Below are 8628 nucleotides of genomic sequence, written 5' to 3'. Positions count from 1 at the left end.
CTGTAAGCTTTGTGCGGCTTACATAGGGGATCTTTCTTCAATAACCAGCCAAGTCTTCTGTGGAGATAAATCCTGTGCTCACAGCACCTTCGTTATTGATCAGTGGGGCATGCTCGGTGCCAGCAGCTGGTTGCAGGAAGTACTTTGGCCTGTGATCTTGTGTGGATAGGTAATATTTGAGTTAGCTGAGAACAAATAAAACAGATGGTTGGAAGTCACAAAAACAAAACTTGTTTTTGCTAACCAGCCAGCATTTGCAGGGATTTGGCAGTGTGATTGCCAGCTGCTACAGCTCGCGACTGAGGTCACCTTCTCTTTGTATATAAACATTAGTCATTTATTAAAGAATGCAAAAAACAGGTGTTAGTGTTCATTGGCAATCTGTTCTTTCAAAGGGATGCTGTAAGATAGCACCTGACATAGAACAATTCCTTGTATGCCTGTTGTTATTAACATAAACACACTTGTACTGTTACTCAAGAAGTGCCATTGGTATGCATAGTACAGAAAAGATAAACAAAATGACAGATGCTTACACCAGATGAAATTACAATTAAACTAATGACAGACAAAAATAAAGGAAGTGTGGCAGGAAAATGTGAAAGAACATAGAAATCATTGCAAGCTATGAATTTTTTTTAATGCTGTTGTTTTTAAAGAGGCAGTTCTACATTTTATGGCCAGTATGGGAATTGAAGATTGATGCTGCAAACTATTATCTGTATGGATTTTGAAATGCAAGAGTGCTTTTCCCACATGATGAGAGAAGATACTGAAGACTGAGAAATTTGCATGAAAAAAACCACTGTGATTGTGGAAAAAGGGAATTAAACTGTCATCTGAAGTTGTACCTTCTGGAACAATTTTAAATTTAACCTTCCTATCAGCTTTTAAACTTAACCTTCCTATAAGCTGTAAAACATAGCATAACTTCTGATGCTAAGGCCCCGTCTACACACAGATCTACACGTTTAGGTTGACCTGACAGGAACAGATTTCATTAGATCACTTCAAACGTAGGGGTAGAGAAGTCCAAAATTAAATTAAGAAGGCATTTAAATAAAATACATCTAAATATTAATGTATTAATAAGATATCCATTCATCTATGGTAGACTTAACATTTTTCTAAAGTCACAGTGATTTTAACATTTTGCTGCTTTGGCAGATCAAAGACTTACTAGAGAAAAGTCAGGCCTCTGTGCTTTCAGTTCATTGACCCACTGAGAATGAGATTCACCATCCAGTGCTGACCCACATCTTGCAGGCCTCACACCCCCAATGGCACTGCCCAGATTTTGGTTCCCCACCTCAGCAGTGGGACACGAGGTAAAGGGAAGGGGGAGGGAATGTGTCAGCAGGGAGCGTGGCCTTTCTGCATGGTATGGGTAAGAGGCTCTAGCCAGAGGGTGCTTTATTCAGGATGGCATCACTGCAGCTGGAGCTGATCCTGTTCCCTTTGGTTATGATTTAACCACTGTGACAAAGGAGTGATTGGTTCAAGTCACATCTTCACATGATATGAGATATGGACCTTCCACATATGTTGACTACACCTAAAAAAGGACTGTCCTGTCTCATATTAATTTCAATGGGATTATGTAATTTATGGCACCATTGAAAAATACAGTATAGCTCTAAACTGAAGACACTGGACTTTTATTCTCCAATGTAAAAAGGGGATGCTAAAAATGAGAGTGAAGAAACTGTGATTGTTAATTATACCAATTATGTTCTAGTATTTAAGAATGGTAGGAGCCTGTTCTGCTGAAGAAGGAACTTGAAAAGCCAATGTATAAAGTGTGATACAGTATTAGCCAGTATTACACACAGTCAACACACTGTCAGTCTAACTGCAGTCTGACTTTGGGCAGGTATTATCAAATACTGTTTCAAAGATTAGTGGGGTAGCTTTGAAGATGTTACTGAAGCACTCCTCCACTTCAAGACAAGTTACACTGGGATGATACACATTCAGAAAAAACAATTATGCCAATGCAAAGTAATCTCAATTTTCCTTCAGGTATGATGTTCACAACTACATTTTTTAAATATAGGAGGCAGACAAGTGCCAAAGAATTGCAAAGTTTTAAAAAGTTAAGTTCTTCCAAAAGAGTGTGAAACAGTGGGGATGAGCAGAGAAGCAGCACCCTAGCAGAGCTAAAGCATTTTTCTGCACTTGTGACAGCATCATTTTCTTTTTGTCACAAATTGTTGTAGCCTTCCAGCCAAAATTATTGGAATTTTTTCCATTGTACATGAAGCACTTTTACACAATAATTCCATCTATTCTTAGCAAGATGCTCTTTAGTGTGAATTCTGTCTATTGTTAGAAAGTGTTATTGAGAAAATATGATTCTAATCTTGTGACTTTTTGCCTTGATATCAAGAGAGTCACTGCCAAATATGCAGTCATATCTTGTTAATAAAAACAAGTTACAGAATCTATTAATAGAGTAATAATAAATAATGATGTTGCTATGGGGGAGGATTATATCTCATTTTACTTCTAGTAAAATGGTACTCCCAAAGGGTCATGATATTAGGAAAATTAGCTGCTGTTAATCTAGTTCATCTACAGACTGTCTCATAGGGGGAAAAAAAACCCGACATGTTGGAATAACCACTGTGGAAAGTAAAATGCCATTTATAAGTTTTTCCAGCCAAAAGAAAAACATTATTTTATTTCAGTCCTAAAGCATACCACTGACCTCTGCTTCACGGGACATCTTTTGTACAGTGCAGTCCTGTGACTTCGTGATAATGTTGAGAACCACAGCGAAGAAAGAAACAGAAACTCACAGCAGAAAAGAGAACAATACCTGAAGTAGTCAATGCTCATTTTCTAGATTTTCCTTTAATAGGACATCCTAAACATGCTGGCCAAAACTTCTGCAGAGCTAGTGGTTATAGAAAAGTACATACTAATAATGTGTGTCAGGTGGATGGCAACAGGAAGATCCAATGGACTACCAAAGCTTTCATGCACACAATTACAGTGTTCTGAATAGCCTCGTCAATTAATGCTTTCTTTTTTGCTTTTGTTTGCCTTTCCCCCCCTCCCCCCGCCGTGTGACCTCTCTATTGTCTTATCAGGTCTGATGATAAAATTAAAACAGAATTATCTATAATCTTCAATTCAGGCATAGATTAAAATTATGTCTCACCATACTTCAAGCACATCATATACTATTCCATTTTGAGTTTTTTATGATTTGGTTTGGTTTTTGTGTTGATTTAATTCCAGGAAACATTTAATGGCCTACAGATTTGTTCTCTCCCAGTTGTGTCAGTTATTGGCAGAAGTGGTTTCTGAGACCTACAAGCCAAGGAATCATTTAGTAGGCATATTTAGGACAGCCAGGCCTGGAAGCTGGGCATGGCAGCCTCCCTTCCATCATTCCTTTGGATGTCTGCAGGATGCTGGCAACTGTTAAAAAGAAAAAGAAGCAGTCCCTCGACTTTACCCCATGGAAATTTCCCTCTGGCAATCTCAGTGTCAGCATTTGTGAAGGAAACACATGCAACTCTTAGACCTGTAGTCTGTTGTCAGTGGCATTGCTCAGTGCTGGTCATACAGGAAGGTCTCTTCACCTGCATACTCAGTGTCATTTTAAATCTTTAAGCTTTGATTTTCATAGGACTTTGCATTTTTCCCTTCTGTATCCCAAAACCTGGAAGTGTTTAGTGAATGAGCAAGACACTGTGCTAACAGAAAGTCTGGTGATTAAATAAGCTGCTTCCTCTCCCAGAGAACTGGACTGCAGCCCTGTCTTTGCCACAATATTCTTAATTCTTTGTGATGATGGACACATTTATAACAGATATATGACAACGGTCATTTATAACAGAGAAAACCAAAGCGTAGTATCTTCATTATCTACTTAGGCAATACATGGTGTGTAACTCAGTTATAAAAATCCAGAGCTTCCAAAGCAAGAGTAGAGTCAATAGAGAGGAAAATACATTAACTTTGTTAGAGGAGCACAGAAAATAAGTTCTATTTGGAGTCAGACCAAATCACCAAATCTGCAGAGTAATATTTGCATGACACAAGGAGTAACAGATCTCTCCAGCATCAAACTGTTCCGAAGATGCTGACTTTGACATAAAGATTTTTCTGTCCTAATGAGGCATTGAATAAAATAATAGATTTTTAACTTTGTGCCAGATTGCTCTGTTTAGTGACAAAAGCACTTTTCTGGACACTGGTCTTAATTCAATATTATGAGCTCAGCAGATGCTTTTCTTAGGCTGTATTATTTCTATACCAAGTGTAGCAATATGGTTTTTACAATACTAGGCATTACAGAAGCTTGCTGCTTTTCCTATAATAAAGGTAAAATAAAGAAAAGAGCCTTTGTTTTACAAGGCTTTCAAAGGGCTGAGAAATCTTAGATTTTGGAAACTAATTACAGGTTTTCAAACACTGGGAAAAAACATCTAAGCAGCCTATATGATCATTTAAACTTAATATTATTTGTGTCCAGTGAAAATATTAATGCACTTATATTTAAAATGTAATATCTGGGGATCAGTTTAAATTTAAGCATTAATGTAAATTTGACAAGAACTTGAGGATATGTGAACTTTAAGGTCTCTCAGACCACACTGAAGTCTGCCTAGGTAATTTGTCTAGGTAGTTTTGGTGAGGAGATACTAGGTGATGATATAGGACAAAAATTTCAAAGGACAATCATCCAACTAGTTTTGTTTATTTTTATTTTGCTGGTTTTAACCTTTGGTCAAAGATTGGACTTGATGATCTGGAGGTCTTTTCCAACATTAATGATTCCATGAAATAAAAAAAAATTAGAACTTCTTTGCACATATATCCTACATCTAGCAATGATCTGTTACATGATTACAAAATATCACCTTGATTTTTGCAAAGGCTGATGGCTTAAAAGAAAAATATACATCCAAATGGGTTGGCAGTGCTGCCTAGAAAAAATTTAAATGAAAACAAAGAAACTAAACTAAAAAAAAGAATCCCTGAAAAATTATTGATGACTGCTACATAAGAGGAGGAGCTTTCTAGTTACAAATGTAATACTCCTATAGTAGTATTATAGTTGTGTTTTTCTGATCTGGGCTTACTGTGGAATTCTGTAAGGAATTCTGCTTTTCCGAACTTATAGCCTTTGGAGGTTCTGATAATCAGCACTTCTGTACGTATCCACAGCACATGAAAAATGGACTGAAGGCCAAAATAAACCATTAAATTGCATTTTTGCCCGTATTCCAGATAGGACAGACTAGTGGGGACTATTATCCAACCCTGTTTTCTAATTTGTTGGTCAGCTGTCATGGTGAATGATGGGCAGTGATCACTTCACTCCAGTTTGCAAGAAATAAAGATGAGATTTCTTCCTCTGTAAAGCTGGGAATATCACAGAACCACATCACAGTGAGGATGGATGGCAGATATGATGCATCTCCATGAAGAAGACAGAAAATTATCACAGTTTCCTTTAGTACAACAGGTAGGAGGCATCAAACTGGTAACAGCACAAAGGTTCAAAAGATAGTACTTCTCCAAGGGTATAGAGAAAGATAACTGCCATATATATTGTAGATGCTAAAACAATTTGATGAATGTAATAAGGAAAGTCCCTTGGAAACTGTTGAATACAGGGGTACTGGCTCTGGGCAAGAATATCCTGAGCTGGAATTTGCTGAAGATTGAAAGATGGTTCTTGAAAAAATCACTGTATGTCTGATTTGTCCTTAAACTTCTTTGGGCAGATGGGAGTGGCCACTGTTAGAAACACAGTGCTGGGCTGGATGGCCTTTGATTTGACTTGCTAAAATCATCCTCATGTTTCAGAGGTATTATATATGTGTGTATATATATTTATGTTTCCAGTATCCAAATCACAACACGAATGGCCAATGATACTTGTCTTGCTGAACTGGAATGTGTACTTACTGAAACACATGGGAGCTGGCATGTTTCTTTTAGATGGGAGAGAAAAAAAGAAGGGTGTTACTGGAAGGTTGTTTTGCCTTGTTTTTTGCTCCTAAGAGTAGGCAATGCCACAGACATCTTCCGATGAAAATGAAAAATGAACTGTAATAATGTGCTTATGTAAAACAAAATTGGACATATTCTGCACAGCAAACATCTTGTGTTGGAATAAATGTCTCTCTGGTGAAGTCAATGTGAGAACAAGCACTCCAGTGTTGAAGTAATTGGGAGTCGCTGAGTGAATGTGCTGGGGAATCCTGCATAAAGCCTATATATGGTAATTTATCTAGAATTTTCTCTATTTCTGTTTTGTAAAAGCTTTATGCGGGACAGTGACTACATTTATTGTCTTTCAAATTGACACAAGACACACACCAGTCCTCAGGCCTTCCCTCGAGCACCCTGCCCAAGGGGTGGGCGACACCAGCAGCAGGGAAGGGGCCTCCTTCCCATGGGGTGGCACAGCACCACGCTGGCTGCAAGGTCAGGGGGCAAAGCAACATCTCCTGTTAGAGCTAGAATGCAGTGGGTTGTGGCCGCCAGGTGTATAAAATGCTGACATGAGAGGTTTCTTTGTTAAATCTAACGGGACAAATAACTCTCCCTTACTTTGAGTATAAAGTGAAATGAAATTCGTAAAATAAGTTTTTTTCCTTCAAGTTTAATCTATCATTTGAAAAAAAAAACAAGCTAACTTCAACACATTTTTGTAGAGAAGTTGCTTCTAGCAACTTATGATTATACAATTAACACAAAATTGTCATTGCAGTCACTGAAGTTAGTATACAGTACAATAAGCCTTAAACTGTAATCTCATTTGAAATATATTTTTCTATGCTAGAGTTGTCTGGAGTTGTCTGGAGTTTCTGTGCTGGAGTTGTCTCTGCTAACATCTCCACAGGTCCTCCGTAGCACCCACCATCTTGTTCTCCAGCCATTTGTATCCTCTAGGGTAGCTCCACACTCTAGTCCACCATCCCACTTTATTTTGGGCACATGACAAGTCTGAGCTCAGACTTAATATGTCCCTTCATATTATTTTTAAAATAATAATTAATAGCAGCATGAATAATGAAGCAAAACAAATAATAATGTGCCAGCATACAATCATATTGCAAATGGTTTGAACCATTAAAGCATTCCAGGTCCCCTGTGGCCAAATGCAAAGACCTGGATGGAGGAGGAAAAAGCAATTGCATTCAGCCAGGAGAAGCTGTTAAATTCCTGTGAGTGAATGTGGTCCTGACTTAATTACCACTTCCAAGAGACTATTTATAGTTGTCTGGGAAAGCACTTAAGTGAAATAGGCTTAAGTTTGCAAATAGAATAAGTGTGTGAGTATTCAGGGTTAAGATAGTTGTGAGAGAGGCACTGTGGGGTAACTACCCCCTATCTCCTACTACCCCTACCCTCTCACTCTGTGGTGGCATGCTGGAGTAGGAATTTCATATTCACTCAACTACCTTGGCAACGCATCAGATTTCTAAGAGAATTTTAAAAATCTGAAATTTAAAATATTGTGCAATTTATACACAGCACTTCATGATAAGCTTCAGATTTGAACATTGGCTGGGACAGATTGTACCACAGGAAGGCACATGAAAATCTTCTTGTGTCTTTGAGAAAAAAACAACAATTTTTAATAGCTATAACAATCTGAAATGTTTTAAGAGATAAAATGCTGAATCTAGGAATTTAAATAGTTGGCAAGAAGAGGTGTGGCGTAAAGAATGGGATTTGTGATGGGGCAGTGGGATCTCCTGAGGAGAGCACTTATGCTGTTTGAAGAAAATACTCACAGCTGATAAATAAATCAAGTGAAATATTGTATTAGAAATGATAAAGAGAAATTCACATTGTCTTTATCCCAGGCCTTTCAGAGACAAATAAATAGGTGAAAGGGATATGCAAGCTGAATGTTAGCAGGCCTGCATACTTAGGGAACTGATCTATATTTAAATCTATTGCTATAGTTGTTTTAATATCTAACTTCTGTACATTTAATAAATTTTCTGTTTGTAGCTAATACAATCTTACTATTATAATATCTTACTATTTCTTAAGTATCATATCTTACTATTTCTACATAATTTGGTTTATTTAAAATTCGTTGTTCAATAATTTGTCCAGTATCTGGGGTATTAAATCAATGTCATAAAATAAGCATTTTGGCATGCCACAGAATTTTGAAAGAGCATTATAAAGGCATATTACATACATATTTCTGTGGTTCATAGGCATAATGATAGGAGGAAAAAATAGTAGTGTATACATTTCATTGCAGTGAGTATGTAAGCATTTGAATTGCATTTATTCTAAGGAAAACCACAGCCTTAATGCTTGAAGTGAAAATACTGTAAGAGAGTATTTTCTTAACCTGCCCAGATGTACTGTCCTCTTTGTCATCTACCTCATGTGTCATCTATGCACACTATGCACTATTGCAATGCAACACTTTGTTATTTCCCTACCAGGAAGTGAAGCACCAAATAATAACTTGTTATTATTTATTTCTTCAGTTGGATGTGGACTACTGACTCTAACTACAGACCTTCCATACTCCAGTTAAGTAGAATTACTATAGAGAAAAGAAACAGGGGAAAAATATTAAGGATTACAAAAGGCTCGTAGGATTATTTGCCCTTTTCTCAGATGACT

General features: G+C 37.3%; 1 long non-coding RNA gene across 1 annotated transcript; it reads left to right on the top strand.

Moving 5' to 3' along the window:
- The first annotated feature begins 1515 nt into the window (after positions 1–1515).
- Positions 1516–4159, top strand: LOC137468393 (uncharacterized). The gene is made up of 2 exons (XR_010995910.1): positions 1516–2022; positions 3641–4159. It is a non-coding gene; the product is annotated as an uncharacterized lncRNA (long non-coding RNA).
- The last annotated feature ends 4469 nt before the right edge of the window (positions 4160–8628 follow it).

The sequence above is a fragment of the Anomalospiza imberbis genome, chromosome 2 (genome assembly GCF_031753505.1).
Source record: "Anomalospiza imberbis isolate Cuckoo-Finch-1a 21T00152 chromosome 2, ASM3175350v1, whole genome shotgun sequence".
NCBI classification, from domain to species: Eukaryota; Metazoa; Chordata; class Aves; order Passeriformes; family Viduidae; genus Anomalospiza; species Anomalospiza imberbis.
This window is presented reverse-complemented; position numbering and strand designations above follow the sequence as displayed.